This window comes from Argopecten irradians, chromosome 6 (genome assembly GCF_041381155.1).
Source record: "Argopecten irradians isolate NY chromosome 6, Ai_NY, whole genome shotgun sequence".
Lineage (NCBI taxonomy): Eukaryota > Metazoa > Mollusca > Bivalvia > Pectinida > Pectinidae > Argopecten > Argopecten irradians.
In genome coordinates this window covers 32,352,205-32,366,236 of record NC_091139.1, presented here as the reverse complement: position 1 = coordinate 32,366,236, position 14,032 = coordinate 32,352,205, and the positions used below count along the sequence as shown (strand labels likewise).

At 38.8% G+C, this 14,032-nt stretch overlaps 1 protein-coding gene across 3 annotated transcripts in view; it reads left to right on the top strand.

Moving 5' to 3' along the window:
• Positions 1-8,317: 8,317 nt before the first annotated feature.
• LOC138325660 (neurocalcin homolog) overlaps positions 8,318-14,032 on the top strand; it is a 62,836-nt gene continuing 57,121 nt past the window's right edge. Inside the window, exon 1 of one of the 3 annotated variants that reach the window (XM_069271472.1) lies at positions 8,318-8,459. The gene's annotated coding sequence lies outside the window, so the exon portion shown is untranslated. The remainder of the gene's footprint in view (positions 8,460-14,032) is intronic. The other 2 variants (XM_069271466.1, XM_069271468.1) reach the window with 2 other exon arrangements.

Below are 14,032 nucleotides of genomic sequence, written 5' to 3'. Positions count from 1 at the left end.
CATTTCTGTTGTGGGTTAAACACAATTGCTCTCGGATTTATCATTAATTACACTTAAAATCAATCTCTACAGTACCAGAGAGAGTTATGTCCCTAACCTTCCTTTCTTCTATGTCGCCATTTAGAGGCCAATGTGGCGGCCAATATTTCCCAGACCTCCCTTGGGATTGATATCCCCGAATCTAGGCCTGGAACATCTTTATCTATTAATGACCTTTAGGTACATGTAGACAAAAATCCATCCAATTTAGTATTTTTTTTTTTTTACATGTACTTTTAAGAATATCGCGATCAAAGTATCATCCTCGATACCCCCATGGGTTACTATCACTGTCTTTCATATCCTCAATAGTTTATCTCAGAGAATCTATGACTCCATTGTGTAAGAAATTCTATGAAAGGTTCCGCGAAAGCAAATCTTCGCGAATCAAATTTGAAATTGAAATCGCAAAATTTAGTAACCACGTGAAAAAAAATGTATTTTAGGACTTCATTCGTTTCTAATGTTGTATAGCATGAATTGTCACCCTGCAATACTATGTAAAGCTTAGGAATATAAGACCATTTTAGGAAGTAAAATTCCTCATTCCGATGTAGTACGCGGTCTTGCAGTAATTTCATTGTCCGTCATGTTTACACAGTATGGTTATTTGAAAAAATAAAAAAAGATAATATTGACCGTTGACAAAAAATAAGTTGAAATGCTAATTACAACACAGACTAGGATGAATTTAAAACTGCATAGCTTGTTTTTGATTCTCATGTCCCTCGTTTGGTTTCGGTGTGGCTATCCGTAAGCGTGGTGTGAAGAACACGAGTCATATTCCAGAGCGAACTCCCACATGGATAACATCTTTAAAGAAGAATAATTGCCTGATTACCCAGAATCCCATGACACCTAATTATAGGAGCCAATCAATACCCCTATCACAAAGCAAAGTCGGCAGAAAGTTCGGGCGTCTGGTATTACAAATGGTCCACTCGCTACGTCATGGGTTTCCACAGAACACGAATAAAAAATCCATTTATCACATCACAACATCATGGCTGGCCTGTTCAACTACTTTGTGTGGCTATCTCATGAACATCACGAACACGTTTGTAATAACTTAAATGTGACGTCATAAACAATTACGTCATTAGATTCTAGATATTTTTAATCGTAATCCTCGTGGAAGATTTTGGGAGGTCAGCACTCGGAGAGGATCGTGCTGATCAGCCAAAATCTTTGGATCACGTAGAGATACTATTAGCAGCAATTTACATTTCCTTTACATTTGTGACAGACTCGTTGTATGTTAGACTAAGTGAAGTCGCACCTTTAGAATAGTTTTGCGATTTTCACTGAAGATTAGAATATTTTGCTATGCGATGAATAGACACTTACACTCGATATTTATGTGAAGTCCGAAGTAGTTAATTTTACACAGTACTAGAAATGGCACTGCCATAGTCTGATTTCTAGGATACTGCAATATCATTCACGTTATAGACAATTTCGCTTTTGCTAAATCGCTGCGAATATATCTATGTGCCAATATATCGACAAGTGCAAATATGCACCTATATAATCTGATTATGTATAATCCCTAATTCTTGGGTGGTTTCATATGTGAATATGTCCAAAGGGGTGCAAAAGAGCTACAGGTACACAAGAGATCTAAAAGTACAAAGGACAACAAGAGAGCTAGAGAAAGAGAGCAAGGGGGCTAGAGGTGCACAAGAGACCTAGAGGTAGAAAGCCAAAGAGTCAGTGGTGCACGATTACAGACCTAGAAGTACTCAATACAGCAAGGGAAATAAATGTGCACAAGAGATCTACCTAGACGTACACAAGGAGCAAAGGGGGAGCGAGGGGGCACCAGAAACCTGGAAGTCAACAAGAAAGCAAGAGAGGTAGAGTAGAAGTGCACAAGTGACCTAGAATTACACGAGAGAGCAAGGGAGCTAGAGGTGGACAAGAGAACTAGAAGTCCACAAGAGAGCAAGGGAGCTAGAGGTGGACAAGAGAACTAGAAGTCCACAAGAGAGCAAGGGATCTAGAGGTGGACAAGAGAACTAGAAGTCCACAAGAGAGCAAGGGAGCTAGAGGTGGACAAGAGAACTAGAAGTCCACAAGAGAGCAAGGGATCTAGAGGTGGACAAGAGAACTAGAAGTCCACAAGAGAGCAAGGGATCTAGAGGTGGACAAGAGAACTAGAAGTCCACAAGAGAGCAAGGGAGCTAGAGGTGGACAAGAGAACTAGAAGTCCACAAGAGAGCAAGGGAGCTAGAGGTGGACAAGAGAACTAGAAGTCTACAAGAGAGCAAGGGAGCTAGAGGTGGACAAGAGAACTAGAAGTCCACAAGAGAGCAAGGGAGCTAGAGGTGGACAAGAGAACTAGAAGTCCACAAGAGAGAAAGGGAGCTAGAGGTAGACAAGAGAACTAGAAGTCCACAAGAGAGCAAGGGAGCTAGAGGTGGACAAGAGAACTAGAAGTCCACAAGAGAGCAAGGGAGCTAGAGGTGGACAAGAGAACTAGAAGTCCACAAGAGAGCAAGGGAGCTAGAGTGGACAAGAGAACTAGAAGTCACAAGAGAGCAAGGGAGCTAGAGGTGGACAAGAGAACTAAATCACAGAGAGAAGGGAGCTAGAGGTGGACCACTAGAAGAGAGAGCAAGGGAGCTAGAGGTGGACAAGAGAACTAGAAGTCACAAGAGAGCAAGGAGCTAGAGGTGGACAAGAGAACTAGAAGTCCACAAGAGAGCAAGGGAGCTAGAGGTGGACAAGAGAACTAGAAGTCCACAAGAGAGCAAGGGAGCTAGAGGTGGACAAGAGAACTAGAAGTCCACAAGAGAGAAAGGGAGCTAGAGGTAGACAAGAGAACTAGAAGTCCACAAGAGAGCAAGGGAGCTAGAGGTGGACAAGAGAACTAGAAATCCACAAGAGAGCAAGGGAGCTAGAGGTGGACAAGAGAACTAGAAGTCCACAAGAGAGCAAGGGAGCTAGAGGTGGACAAGAGAACTAGAAGTCCACAAGAGAGCAAGGGAGCTAGAGGTGGACAAGAGAACTAGAAGTCCACAAGAGAGCAAGGGAGCTAGAGGTGGACAAGAGAACTAGAAGTCCACAAGAGAGAAAGGGAGCTAGAGGTGCACATATAGCTAAAAGTACACAAGAGAGCATAGAAGCTAGATGTACAGGAGAGAGCCAGTTCTGAGTACACAAGAAAGCAAGAAACGTAGAGATACACATGAAACCTAGAAGTACACAAGAAAGCAAGAAAGTCAGAAACGTAGAAGAGAGTCAGAGGTGCTCAAACGACCTAAAGTGCAGAGGAAAGCTACATGTGCATACGAGAGCTAGAGGTAGGCATGAGAGCTATATGTATAAGGTCGATATGCACATGAGAGTTAGAAGTGCACAAAAAAGCGAGATACGTAGAGGTGTACATGTGAGCAAGATACATACAGGTGCATAAGAGAGCGAGTGGTGCGCGAGAACGCCAGGTAGGATATACGATAGAGATATAGTCCTATACATGATACACAAGAGAGATGGGTACACACAAAGAGAGATACAAACTAGAAAACGAGTTTGTGCGTCAGAGAGCGACACATTGTAATTCCTTGTTGCCATAACACGCTTTGGCCATAACACCTTGGTGCCAGAGAGTGCCAATACCATGTTTAATTAAGTGTCAGAGAGCATCACATGAATGTGTCTTGCCACAAGAGGGCGTCACATTGTATTGTCTTATTGCTAGAGCTAGATACCGCATGATAATAATCTTGCCACAAGAGGACAATTCCTTGTAAATGTCCTTTAGCCAGATGCCGTCTTATCGCTATGCGTTGCTCCCAGAGCGGGCCGCGTTGTATTACATTGATATGCTACGGAAAAATAAAGTGTCTTACTGAATATTTTAGATTATCTAAGGATTTGCAATGGATGAGGTTGAAAATTTATACATGTATAACGTTTATGGCGCTCTGCTTATGAATGAATTCCCTTGGGTACTTATGAAAGCCGTATAGATCTAGCTTTATAAGATCTAGAGGTCGCGTCTAGAGCGCTATCGAAAATGGTATTAATCTTCAATATTTAATTGACTTTTGAAATTGGAATGGGAGGAAGCCCATGGATACGGTCTGAAATGGGCTCAACGTTATACATGTCAATGATCGTGACTAAAACTTGGATTCTGATCGAAGGTGAAGAGAGCGTATAATATACCCAAGAGATGCACTTTCACAAGAAGATATTTATACATTGTAGCGTAATGCTGACAAGAGTCACGACCAATCACGGATTAGTGCTCGCTAGGGATATAAGGAATGGAGGATTACATCTGACAAGGGACTTATCATATATTCTGGTAGACGGTGTGTGAACGGCCAGGCACATACACACGTACATAAGTATGTGATTTACAACCATGTGGTCATTGATCTCAATAATTTATTGCTACCAGTCTATTCACTAAATGGGATCAAATCATCATGCTGTAACACGTCATAAATTGATGGCTCGCAAATCTAGAAATTGTATTATATTTACTATTGTTCCTAACCGACAGAAAACCATAATTTCTTTTAGCGCATTAGTGAAAAATCAGTGTCGTTTCCGGAACTTAATTTGGTATAGATTCTACGTCAAAGGGTTGATAATGTTCCTTATAGCAGGCGAAATGACCTATAATCTTTAATCTACATAAAACTAGCGTCATGTGTCCTTAAGCTTTAAACGTCGGACGTCATCATGTTGAATAAAAGACGTCAGTAATACAGTATATTTTTCAGGCAATCGGAGTACGACATGATAAGTCAAATAATTAAAATAAATGTACATGTATATGCATTATTCCTCGTGGTCAAATCCCAAGATAAGGAACGTTCTCTAACTTAAGTAATGCTTTCTTTAAAGAATATCAAGTTTAGGAATTTCCTCCAGTCGATGAATAATTTTGAAACTAGAGTCTGGTTCTTTACTTCAATAGATATTATAAATAACATTGTTTTCTATTTCATTGCAAAACTTACTGATATCGGATTGGTTACGCCAATAAGGAATGTGTGTTTTCGTGAATATTTTCAATGTTTGTTTTGTTTGTTTGTTTGATTTATTAACGTCCTATTAACAGCTATGGTCATGTAAGGACGGCCTCCCATGTATGCGGTGTGTTGCGTGTATGTTGTGCGAGATGAGTGTACTGGGAGACTGCGGTATGTTCGTGTTGTGTCTTCTTGTATAGTGGAACTGTTGCCCTTTTTATAGTGCTATATCACTGAAGCATGCCGCCGAAGACACCAAGCAACACACCCCACCCGGTCACATTATACTGACAACGGGCGAACCAGTCGTCCCACTCCCTGTATGCTGAACGCTAAGCAGGAGCAGAAACTACCACTTTTATAGACTTTGGTGTGGCTCGGCCAGGGGACAGAACCCAGAGCCTTCCTCACAGGGGCGAACGCTCAACTCAAGGCCAAAAGTGAGGCGGTGCCAAGGGAGGCATTAGGAAAGATAAAGTCAGTTAGGAAGAAGAGAAAAGATAAGATCCTAAATTTAGTCGCGTTTTACGATCATGCAATAGGGGCAGCAGGTACAATTCTAACGCCCTACCTGCAGGGTCATCATCGAAAAGCTAGCTAATATCGAGACAAAAAAAAACCCAGCAAAAAACAAAACAAGTGAAGCTAATTAATCATGGATATGGATGAATGGATGATCTCAGAAATAATGTTGCATTCAAAACAGGCGGGGGATGAAGACACAGCGTAAGGCTTCTCCAGAATGTTTTAATTATAGGGAGAACTGCTAACGTCAAGGTCGAGTGTACATGTTACAGCGGCTGACGTGTGGATACCACGAAAACATATGTTGTTTAGTGGTTTACAGGGTTTCTTCATGTACATCCAATATCGTCGCCATTATTTGGCCCATTTAATTCGTGATCTTTCGTCAGCTTACAATGACATTAATTTTTTTTATTTTACATCAATAGATCAACAGTTAAAAACATCATATCAAATCAAGCTAAGATCAATTTGATTTTTTTCGACCACTGACTACAGTAAAAACTCAAGTAAATAAGTGATTACAATTTTGAAATAAATGAAATCGAAATGAAACATTTTTGTGTATGTTCTCTTATTCCCATCAACACTTTTTAATTACTGTACCTATTTTTATCTTTATTTTTGTCTCTCGTATACATCAATATCAGTGGCGTAGGAAGATGAAACGTAATGGAATACCAACGGTCCTCAATATTTCGTAACATCCCCCCCCCCCCACCTTCGCGCGCCCCGCACCCACAGGAGATAGACCTACTTGGTATACTTTTTTCGTATATCATTACATATAATCCTTGTTAACATCTATAGACAGTGGCGTCGCTAACAGGATATTAATGAATACGCAAATTTGCGTTCGAGTTTTGGGGATGCGGAGTATACCCTGGAAAAATATTACGATTTAGAATGACTGAGATGAGTTTTACAATGTATTTTGATGAGTTTTCGAGCGCCGAAGGGGTCTTCCGCGGGAAAAAAATATACTATTTAGAATGGCAGAGATGATTTTTACGATGCATTTTTTTTTAATTTACGAGCGTCGAAGGCGTGAGATTTTGGTGTTTGTGGGGTGCGGGGGTCTCCCCGGAAAAAACCCCGATTTAGAATGGCTGAGATAAGTTTCGATGCATTTTGTTGAATTTGCGACCGCCGTAGGCGCGATAATTTGGCATTTGTTGGGTGCGGGGGTCTCCCCCCCCCCCCCCCATCCCCGAGAAAAAATATAACGATTTGCATTTAGAAATGATAATTGTGAGTGTCGTCCAGCGCGATCTGAACATACCGGATTCACACCACCATCGGCACATTGTTGTGTAACTGAAAATAATAATGAATAAATTGTCTTACTAAGACATATAAACAAATCAATCTTTTAAGAAGCATTTTTTAAAATAGGATAATCCCTTGATGGACATTTTTAGTCTAGTTCGTGTGTATTGAATTTTCATTATCAAAAGTTTGAACATTACGTGCTTGAAAGTTTTAGGAAACGCGCAACGGAACATTTTCTGAATGAAGTACAAAAATGTGTAGGAGGACCCTTTTTCTTTCAAATGTGCATTTTTAGAAAATTTACTCGGTGAAAATGGGGGGGGGGGGCAAAAAGACATGTTTGCCTCCCGTCCTGGGGAACGGGGAGGGGGGCAATTGCCCTCCCTCCCCCCCCCCCCCCCCCTTCCCCCGCTTCCTACGCCCCTGAATATTTGCTAAGTATGTGGGCTTTTCATCAGTAATGCATGTAGATAATTTGTCAAATCCTTTTCTTCAGAGTCCCTCTCCATTGTTAAGTTTTACTCATGCTATTTTCGTATAATTGCTGACTATCAGTCGAAAATATATGCGTAATAAGTTTCTGGTTTGTCCTTGTTTTGTGTTTGTGTGTCGTTGTTGTTGTTGTCATCATGTCTGTTTTTTCTTACTAACAAGTGGCATATATATATATGCTCTATTTGCGTTGATGTTGATTGCATTGTCGTACTCCCCACTCAGCTGTACATGTACATCTACAGGTATGTCAGTATAATTAACACTTGCAACATGCGTATAACCGATTCACGTCATTACAATCTTCCTAACGTATCCTTATATATTAACGTGTGAATACCTATTGGGAAATTACATGAAATTCTCATCATTTATTACTAAGGATTTATGCGTCCTTGTTTGTTACATTCTTTGCGGGGAAGATATACATGTACATTTGTACATGGACAATAACACATACTGGTACATTATATATATTCGATCGTCTAATGATTCTGCATCAGAAGAAAAAAAAATCCAGGCATTATTTTTTTCCGCCAAAACACCCAACTGACTCACCTAAAAGTGCTAAAGGAAAGGCAATGGAGCAGCGAACAATCCCAACTTTAACCCGACTTTGCTCAGAAGTAGGTCTTCTCGTATTTTGATCATGTTCTACATGTATATATATATAGAGAGTCTTATCATTTAGAAGAAAAAAAAATAGGCATTATTTATTTTTAATTTTTTCTTGGAAATTTAACTTTGTGCATTGAAGAATTTTCATTTTAATTAACATATTAATTTAATATATCATGGCGATCAAATTAATTTAGAAATTTGGTCCTGCTACAATTGTATATTATCGTGACGATTGAAGATAGTTTTTAAATTAATCTACAATAATTTGGGTTCATTCCTATTGATTGGAGTAAATGAAATGTAGGTTGAAAGTTTTACTATGGGCAAGTTAGCCGCCACTGAGTATCACATGACTCATAATTTTGTAACGCGCTCGCTGATTGGTCGTTGAGTCTCTGACTGCATAATTCACACAGCACTGAATAATCTCCGGAAACTGAAGGTTGAAGGGGAAACGCTACAGGCCTACGTTTGTTGTGTGTATTAGCCAAAAACATCTCCACGAATTCCAGCAACAAGGTAGGTTGTAAGACAATCAAAAGATGAGGAATTTTCATCCATTATGTCAATATAGGAAACACAGTTCGTTGTAGGTTGTCGAGGTATCCAACGTTTTCGGGTTTTGTTGTGTATTGCAATGTAAGGGGATTGTGTATTACCCAGCCTTTGAGCGTATAGCTAGGATCAACATAATTATCAGATGATACATTTTATTCAGCTGTCAGTGTAATTAGGTTTATTGTTGAAACGTGACAAGAACATCTATTTCAGTGTGTGTTGTGTTCTTATACGATGACCTCTGGCTCTTCTTGTCCTGAAAATAACAATTTTTGAGGGTCCAAATTCATTCGTCATTATAATGACTTTAGCATTTTTTAGGCCAAGTGACAAATAGAAAATTAGTTGTCATTCGTTTCCATTGTTACTTATCGTATTATACATTCATCATTCTAAATCTCCACGACTCAAAAAAATGATTGTATAAGAGTAGGCCTATTCCCATGTTTTCTTTAGCTACTGATGCATGATCAGGTGAAATGTAAACAAAACAGGTGAGGAAGTTAACCCTTTACCACATGCAAACTAGTAGACTGCATCACCAGGCTTCCATGAGGAAAGTATACAATGTTAAACACGAACATTGTTGCAATATCTGTCAAGTGAATGCACCATCTCAATGGCACTTTTTGAAGTTTTCAGTCTGGATTTATAATACGTTTTTAGAGTTGGATTTATTTACTTTCATTTTTATTTTTGAGAAATGTTTTGGTAATAAAGTTGCTTCAAAATGAATCAAACTACACAGTGATGCTATCATTTCCAAATATTATTCGATATGAGGACTTCAAAAATTATTTAAAACATTTACAGGGTTGATTTTCTCTGTCAGAAATACTCAAAATATTGCCGATTTTTATAACTTTTAGTAAAAAAAATTGCACAAATTACTTGAAATGTCGTAAACAAACTAACATATATCTGAATCATGGCTCAGTCAATATATTTGCAATGAAAAACGCTGTTATTTCTGCTTTTTCCGTGCCGGTTCACGACCCGTTCACCGCTACTTTCACTTTCTATCATTCCGAGTAGTGTGTTTGTTGTGGGATATTTGTACATTATTTGCCGTTGAAAAATGCACGAAAATAATCTATCAACTTTAAATGGAGTATATTAAAGGTTTATTGAAGTTTTGACAACAAGTTTCTAACAAAATTATCAACACTCACGGCTGTAAACTCGCCAGTCCATTCCAACACGGCGTCAGGTAATGGCGATAGTACGGGACCTCGCCGTTCTTCATGACCATCAGATTTTCTATCGGTCAAATTGAATAAAACATCGTCAAAATCATTGTCAGATTATATGCTTATAGGCCTGTGATATTTAAATATCATGACAATGTACTTATAATTACAAATATCTGCCGTAATATCAACAACAGAAGCAATGATAAATCTACGTGCGCATCCCGAGTCCTGGACTCACAGAATTTCAAAAGGACCCATGAAATTTCTGGGAATGGGTATCTATAACACTGTGGGACCCATTGTTTTCACAAAAACTATCGAAATGACCCACGAAAAATAATCGTAGATTGAACACTGCAGAAGCCATGATGGCGTCCCCGGTAACATGAGTGAAGCGGTGAACACGTGTGATTTTCTCGGTTAATTTATTCAGAGTTTTATATAGTAACACTGTGCCGATTTTTGATTGGTTAGAAATTTGGTCACGTCTATCAATAGATTGTAAAGTCTGAACACAGGTGGCGCTTTTATCACGTGATACGAAGCTAGCAAAACATTGATTGTCAAAATGGCATCCAGAGTCACTTGCATTGAGATCGTGTAGAGGCGTCCAGAGGCGCTTACATTGAGATGGTGCGGGGGCGTCCAAAGTCGCTTACATGGGGCAAGGGGTAAAGGCCTCCAAAGGCGCTTACATGTGGTAAAGGGTTAAATTAAGTTGTTTTGATCAGGATATAGTTCCTTGTAGAGCGGCTTCGGGTATATTCAGCCCCCTTGCAGAAATATCGTTTTCTCAGAATTGCCTGATACCAATTCAGGAAACCGTGTGAACGCAGAACACAGATACTTTAAAGTGCGTTTGTTTACAAAGAAATCGAAGGTCAAGGCCGCCTGTGCGGTTGACGATTTCTGGCTTTTATAACGTGATGCTGTCTGCCAATTTCGGCCCCATTCTGGAGTTTTCGGCCATCAAGTCTGAAGTTTTCGGCCACCTTCAACATTTGGAAATATTTCAATTTCTAGTGAAAAATTCATCTCATCAAATAATTTAGGCACACTAACGAAAATATTTTTTCTTTGTAACTAACGCATTATAAATATTTTCTGTCTCCTATTAGACTGATTGGACATTAGAAAATATACGAAGTCAATTTCACCGATAGTTGGCACAAATTAATTAATCATTATAAGAGTGTACATGGTTTTATGAACGTAATACCAATATATATTGGATTGATGTTTAAAGGTTACAATGCAGATTTCTTTCTTTTTTAATGGAATATTTAATTAACTGCAGCTTCGGAATATTCGTTATTATATTTTAAAAATGTGGCCAGTAAACAAACATTACGGTAAACCTCCGGTTAATTCGAAACCGCTGGATAGTTCGAACACGCAATTTTTTCCAGAAAAACGATTATTTTTTAGCTAGTGATAGTTCAAACACTGACTTTTTATAATCAATCCTATTTCGGATAGTTCGAACACGTCAAATTATGAACGTAAAAGTAAGATTTTTTGTCGGCAAATCGGCGCAATGGGGTCCCCAAAAATGGTGATATATTTTGCATATTGCAACAGTTTTGATGTTTGGAATAAAGATTGTATAAATGATCATTATACTGACCATATGACAAATAAGTAATAAACATTTTAAGCCATAAATAAAAATTATTTATGCCGATATATCGTACACAAAGCAACAAGGCCAAATGTTTAATCTTAGGCCCTGACAATGTATATTTAAATTTGCTGTACCTGATGGAAACATGGGGAAGAAATCGCCAATGTTTGTTAAATCCAATCTAGATACGGATATCACTTTAAGTCAACATTAAAAGATGCATTCAATCTATCTTTAATCAGCCGATCAAGGTGTTATATTACCTGTAAACACTTGCCTCACGCTGGCTTGTACAGGCCAGTTACGAGGTGTCACAGCGAGCATCAAAAACCAGCCGCTGGGTCACAGCAAGTGGGTGTGATTACATATTCAGCTCCAGCCAAAACAATCTACGTGTTGGGTGATTAAACAATAGATACATAGCTTTTCATCAGGTTAACAATTAGTTATAAATTCACAAATTAAATGCTCATGTTTACGAGAAAATGATTGAATATATTATCTACATACATAACTAAATACTTTCCCTATTGATTTTCTGCCTTACATTGCTTATGCCAGGTACATCAGTACTCAAAACTGGTTTTTACTGATTTCAACTCGTAAAGTTCGAACTCGGGATTTTTTCTGAAGCTTAATTTCGGATAATTCGAACTGGTCCATCAATATTTATTTAATTTTGTTCGAACTAAGCGAAGGTTTACCGTAATTCAAACTCCGAAGTAATTATTAAATAATCAAAATATATTGAATCGGTATGTAAAATATCCCAGGAGCATCAAAGAAATCAGATTTGATTACAAAGCTTACACTGCTCAATTTATATCATCAGCCATTAAACATGAACACCGATCTCTGCTATGAGATAAAATTTAACTTGATTTTATTCCTAACTTTGCATATCAGTTGTTATATATATTTATGTATTGTTATTTTGCTGGTCATCGTAAGTGGTAGTCCTCCGTATAAAGCTGGTGACACTGATTTCTAAAAATACCCCTTTGGGGGACCCCAACAGGTGTTATAAGTCACGTGAGGTAAATAGAAATTCCCCAAACTTTTGGAACTCTATCGGAACAAAATAAAAGTATGTGATGTCGCTGATTTAGGGTTTTATTATAAAATATACAGGAAAACACATATCAAGAGGCCGAAAACTCCAGACAATTAACAAAAATGTCTGTAAAATTCGGCCCCTATCGTCCCATTCGCAACTGGAGTGTTGCCGCCTGGAACCCATTTCATCCAGAGGTCTTCCATCGAGTGTTGTCTAAAAACATCGATTTTTTTTGCAATTTTCATTGATACGATAATTATATAAATATATAACTTTGTTGACAACCTCATCAAATATTGCATATTGCATAAAAATTGCTGAAACTGACCAAGCAAAACACAATTTCGTTTTTGTGTGTGGAAAATAAGAGTTGAAATTCACTACCATTGGTCTGAAAAAATAATAACATGAGATATGTCGGTACATCTTAACATTCATTATTGACACTCGATTATTGGGTCAAAAAGGTTATTATATTTGGGGGCTGAAAATGACAAACGGCCAAAAATGCCCAAAGACGTTCTAGTTTTGTTTCATTTATGTGTATAAGTTTAATGTTTTATGACAATGATAACGCTCAATTAGTGAGTAAAACATTAATAATCTTCCCAGTAGACTTTATTACAATTAGTACAATATTGCTGCCGCATTATTATACACTACAGGCATCAATGACTAATTCTCACTAAGCGTAGTGGGTAGATGTGGACCTAGGTCACAAAAAATGACTGGCAGATGAAAAAAACAGCCTCTCCTGATCAGTAGGACCTGTCCCACAACTGCACGTATAACATATAATCCTTCATGCGTGGAGCTATTTTTTTCATCATTTTTTGTGACCTAGATAGGCTAGCTATATATGTATGCATGCATTAAGTCGAAAGGGTCCGGGGTGTGTAGCGGGATTTGACTGGGTCAATCATAGGTGACCAGGTAGCTCAGTCGGTAGAGCACACGGCTAGTGTTTGGAGGGTCCCAGGTTCGAATCCCGGTCTGACCGCTATATTTTCTTCTCTTCTGTTCCACTGATATTAGACGTTACCATGCGCAGACATGTTAAACCTACTGATTCAGACGGAAGCTTTTGAGGCTGATATTCCGCCTACCGCTTTAATATCCAAATATTCTGATTTCTGCAAAAATCTTCTTATTTTTTCTTCCGATTTCTGAATTTTTAGCCCACCATCATCAGATGGTGGGCTATTCAAATCGCCTTTCGTCCGTGGTCCGTCGTCCGTCCGTCCGTCCTTCCGTCCTTCCCGTCCGTCCGTCCGTTTAACAATTCTTGTTACCGCAGCTATTTGTCAGAAAGTACTGAAGGAATCTTTCTCAAATTTCACATATAGGTTCCCCTAGGGCCCTAGTTGTGCATATTGCATTTTGGGACCAATCGGTCAACAAGATGGCCGACTGGCGGCCATCTTGGATTTTGATAGTTAAAGTTTGTTACCGCTATTTCTCAGAAAGTTGTGAAGGAATCTTTCTCAAATTTCACATGTAGGTTCCCCTAGGGCCCTAGTTGTGCATATTGCATTTTGGGACCAATCGGTCAACAAGATGGCCGAAGGAAGGCCATCTGGGATTTTGATAGTTAAAGTTTGTTACCGCTTTTCTCAGAAAGTACTGAAGGGATCTTTCTCAAATTTCATGTGCAGGTTCC